Consider the following 5,136-nt stretch of genomic DNA (forward strand, 5'->3'; position numbering starts at 1 on the left):
TTCAATCTTGCCCAGCATCAGGGTCTTTTCCAGTGAGTCAGTTCTTCACATCAGGTGACCAAAGTATTGCAGCTTCAGCTTCAGCATCTATCCTTCCAATGACTATTCAGGACTGATTTCCTTTAGGATTAACTGGTTTGATCTCCTTGCTGTCCAAGGGACTCTCAAGAGTCTTCTCCAACATCACAGTTCAAAAGCATCAATTCTTTGGCACTCAGCTTTCTTCATGATCCAACTCTTACATCCATACACAACTACTGGAAAATCCATAGCTTTGACTAGATGGACCTTTGTTGGCAAACTAGTATCTCTGCTTTTTAGTATGCTGTCTAGGTTTGTCATAGCTTTTCTTCCAGGGAGCAAGTGTCTTTTAATTGCATGGCTATAATCACCATCTGCAGTGATTTTGGAGCCCAAGAAAATAAAGTCTGTCACTGTTTCCATTGTTTCCCCATCTATTTGCCTTGAAGTAAATAGATGGGACCGGATGCCATGATCTTAGTTTTTTGAATGTTGAGTTTTAAGCCTGCCAATTCAAGAGACGTAAGACAACACTTTGATCCCTGGGTTGAGAAGATCTGCAGGAGGAGGAAATGGCAACCCACTCCAGTATCCTTGCCTGGAGAATCCCATGGACAGAGGAGCCTGGAGGGCTACCGTCCATGGGGTCGCAAAGAGTCAGACATGACTGCAGTGACTTAGCACACACGCACGCACACACTGATGAGGCAGCAGTGATTACAGGGGCTTACTAGGGCACTGTCCAAGGAATTCTTTCTTGGTCTGGAATTCCACTTCCAGAAAATTCCCACTTTTAACAGACGACGCCCTTGCTCTTCACAGTCATCAGTCTCTGTCTGGTGTCTGGCCACATTTCCGCATGTGGCCTTTTCTGGCCTTCCTGCCTCCTTCTATGTACCTAACAACTCGAGTGATTTTTTTTGGCTGTGCCATGCTACTTATGGAATCTTAGTTCTCCAACCAGGGATCAAACCCAGGCCCCTGAAGTGGAAGCATGGAGTCCTGACCACTGGACTGCCTAGGAATTTCCTTGAATGATCTTTTAAACCATATATCAGGTCATATTGGTTCCCCAATGTCCTCAGGGTAAATCCAGACTGTGGTGGGGCCTCCAAGACACAAGAGATGTGGCCTAGATGACCTCATCTCCCACCTGTCCTGCCAGCCCTTCCTGCTCTGTTTCCACCACATCAGCCTCCCTGAGGCTCCCTGGACATGCTCCTTCCTCTCTGGCCTTGGCCTCCTCTTCCAGCTTCCCTTCTCCGTGGATGCTCCTCTCCCTTATTCACTTGAAAAACAGCTCAAACGTCACCTCCTCCTAGAAACCTGTGTCCTCTGGCTTCCCACTCACCCCTTCTGAGGACCTATCACCACCTACTGTCCTTGTCTGTGACCAGTCCTGGTTCCCCACCCTTTTCCCACCAGGGCCAGGGATGGATGGGGCGACCTCCAGCAGACAGGACCCCCAAGGCTTCACCTGGCCCTCTGCCACTCTGTTCAGGGGTCCTGAGGGAGGGACAGCGTCTGAGAATCAGGGGGTGCTAGAGGCCTCTCCCAAGTAACCAGTGAGCCAGGGGAGGTAGGACTCAGCTGAAACCCATTTCACAGAGGCCTCTTTCTGTGGTCAAAGGAAGGGGTGGAGTCTGAGCTTCAGCTCAGCTCACTGAATCCTAATCTGTTTGGCTCTGAGTCGGGCTCATTCCCTGAATAGTCCTCTCCTGGCGCTGGCTGGGAGCTACGGCAGAGCCCTGAATCATCGTCTTCATTCCTGGAGGAATGGGCTCTGCTCTGAGAAAAAAAATCCCTCTAATAGATCTCAGAGGGTGGTGAGAACCATAGTGAATCCCAGTTCCTCACATATGGCACAGCTAGTTCCACTTTTGAAAGTAATGCAGTTTGAGTCCCAAAACCCAGGAAAATGGAAGCTTCCCTCACCCTGCCCCACTCCCACCATGGCTGTGAGGGAACAGAATAAAAAGTCTGCCCCCCAAGGTGCCTGTGGTCACACACCTCAGTACACATTCATTCATTCACCAGATACTCACTCAGGAAGCTTTCGTGTATGCTTGGCCCCGGGGGTACCAGAAGTAAGGGGACAGAGGTCAGGCCCCCCAGTCCCTGAGCTCAAGGGCTGTCAATGAGGACAGATCATCCCTGAGTCTCTACACCTCTTATGTCACCAATGCGAGTGATTGTGACTGTGTCTGTGTGCACATCGGTCTGTGTGGGAGAAAGTGTGTGTGCTGGTTAGGAAGGGCTTTGTAGGGGCAGGGCAAGTTGAAGCCCCAACAAGGAGCCCCCAGAAGGACTCCTTCGGCAGGCAGGCAATGGGCAGGTCTTCGGAGGAATGTCTGGGGAGAGAGCACAGCAGAGTTCAAGGTGCAGTAGGGAGGAGCAGCCTCCTTTGCTGGCAGGAAGCAGAAAGTGTGGTGGGAGAATTGTGTATGTGTTGGGGGATGTGGACACCTGGTGATGGGCTTTGGGCACTAGCTTAAGAGTATGGAGGGTGATAGATAGCCTGGGCTTTAAGCCGGGGAATTCTGTGGTCGTGCCTTTGGTTTGCAAAGGTCACTCAGGCAGTGCTTAGGGGGGACAGGTAGAGGCAGCAACGTGGCTGCTATCATTTCCCTGCTAAAGTCACGGTGGCCTGAGCCAGAATGGGGGCAGTAGAGATAGAGACATTTAAGAGAGGCTCAGGAGGTAGAATGGAGGGCTGGGGGCTGATGGGATGTGAAGTCTAGACAGGCCAGCATTCTAGATCATGCCAGTTTTGGGTCTGGGTGATGGGTGGATGATGGTATTTTTCAATGATGTGGAGAGGCCTGGAGAGGCACGTTATGGGAAGGTGATATGGTCAGTTTGGGCAGGTGGCCTCTGAGGGGTCTGGGGACTAGCCATCCAGGAGGAGATGGCCGGAAGGCAGTTGGACACATGCATAGAGGAAAGAGGGATCAAGGCTAGAGACAGTTCAGAGGTGATGATGGTCAACTCGTTTACCAAGAGGTCACATGAGAGCAGGAGGAGGGCACCATGCTCTGCTAAGGCACTTCAGTGAGTGGTGTGGCAGTTGTGGGCTTGAAAGGGGGTAAATCTTGGGCTGTAGGTATGCCTGTTCCTACCACCAACTCCATTCACCTTCAGTCCCAGCCTGGACCACCTCCAATCACAGCTACTGCCCACTGTGTGTGTCTGAGAGTTGGGCATAATAGGGAGTGAGGGTTTTGTATCTCTGAATAGGGAAAAGTGCTCAACACAGTAGTCATGGAGGGCTGGGGTAAGGCACCAGAAAAGCCACTCCATTCTCCAGTAGCAGGAGCCTCCTTGGCTCAAACCTGCATCCACTGCCCCCAAGAGCCATCAGGAGTTTCATCCCTGAGCCAGAATTGGGGCAGAGGCTCAGGAGGTAGAATGGAGGGCTGGGGGCTGATGGGATGTGAGGTCTAGAGAGGCCACCATTCTAGATCATGCCAGAGTTTTGGGTCTGGGTGATGTGTGGATGACGGTATTTTTCAATGATGTGGAGAGATCCAGTTTTCATGCCAGCAGTGGCCATCATCTCTGGGCATAATTTCACCTGGCTTTATTTTCTTCTTTGTATTTACTTATTCAAAGAATGGTTTGCAATAAACATGTCATCATTTTCAAAGACACCATGGCCCCTTACGCCATGCATTCAGGCATTTCCAGGCCTGCCACTACACCAGGTGGGGGTAAGCTTCTACTCCAGGCGCATTAGGTGACTTCCCTGGGTTCTCTCTCCCAGGTGGGGCCATCTCTGCCACTGTTCCTGCTGAGCCAGCTTTGGCCTCCAGGGGGATCTGTGAGCAGGGCCTTGGTGGGGTGGGGTGACTGTGTCCCTCAGGCTGGGCAAGGCGCTCTTCCTTCCTTCCTGAGACTCCCTTCTCCTAAGGGACAAGTGGGAGAGATGACCATGCCTCTCCCAGATCATGGGATGAGTTGTTCCCCTGGGACCCATTCAGGCCAGCCCCCCTGGCAAAGGCTACAGTGGGGCGTAGCTTATTTCTGAGTTCCTTTCTGCTAGAACTGTTCTGACAGAGATTTGGAGGGCGTCGAGGTGGGCAAGGTCCTAGCCACTTGGCATCGGGCAATACCCACGGCAATACCCACCACACGTGGGATGACGATCTGGAGGCCAACCATCTTCATCAAACCGACCCCTGCCCTGCCCTAGCCAAGCCCAAGACTTACGGTGTTGGTCTTTGGCGCCACCGTGTGGGAAGTCTCCACACTGCAGTAACAAACAGGCTTCACAAAATACCGCCAAACTCCAGGGGGTGCCCACTTATCCCAAGTTACATTTTTGTAGAAAGGTGTGCGCACTGGAGTGTGCAGTGCACAAGTTCTTCAGCCCCGTGCAGCGGTCTTGCTCACACTCAGACCTAATTACATATCACGGTCACTGGGGAAGCCCACTACCACCATTAAACCCCCCTTCACTGCTTGAGCCTCTTTGTAGAAAGGTCCCTGACCTTCAGCTTCTCAGTCCTCTCTGCCTTTGACTTGACCGCCCCCCTCTTCTGAAACTTCTCTGGCTGCTCTGACTGCTCCTCTTGGGTTTCTAGCTGCTGCTCTGGCTACATCTCTTGATGCCCCACAATGAGCTTCACAGGGTGCCGGGCCCCCTCCCCTCATCCTTGATTCTTTTCCCCAGCCCATCCTGACAATGTCCAGGCCTTTGTTTCTGTTCCACAGTGATGCCTTGAGCACTGGCTCCCCATCTCTTGTGCTGTTTCCCCACTGAAGATGACCCTTGGGCATCCCAAACTCACTGTGTAAAGTCGACCCCATCTCGTCTCCTCAGAACTGCTCTCCCTCCCAGGTTCTCAGGTTAGTCTGGAGCGGGGGGGCCTTTCCTCTGACACCTCTTCAGCCACTAGGTTTGCCCCATCCTCCCTGCCCCTTGGCCAAGGCACCACCTGCAGTCCTTTCCTTGGTTTCACCCAGCCTGGTCCATTCCCCACAGAGCCGCTGGATGGCTCCGGCGTTATCAGGCCCTGTGCCTTCTCACTTCCCTGCTGGTCCTTACTCTCTGGCCAGTTCCTCCCCATGAGGTCCCAGCTCTAGCCAGACTGAACTTCTTTGTTCCCCGAATAC

The 5,136-nt window shown here is 52.6% G+C and overlaps 1 protein-coding gene across 1 annotated transcript in view; it reads right to left on the reverse strand.

The window, feature by feature from the left end:
• The window catches only part of FAM65A (family with sequence similarity 65, member A), a 24,943-nt gene that overhangs the window by 19,025 nt on the left and 782 nt on the right, over positions 1-5,136 (reverse strand). The window lies entirely within an intron of this gene.

Source organism: Bison bison, unplaced genomic scaffold (assembly GCF_000754665.1).
Source record: "Bison bison bison isolate TAMUID 2011002044 unplaced genomic scaffold, Bison_UMD1.0 scf7180017864297, whole genome shotgun sequence".
Classification (NCBI taxonomy): Eukaryota; Metazoa; Chordata; class Mammalia; order Artiodactyla; family Bovidae; genus Bison; species Bison bison.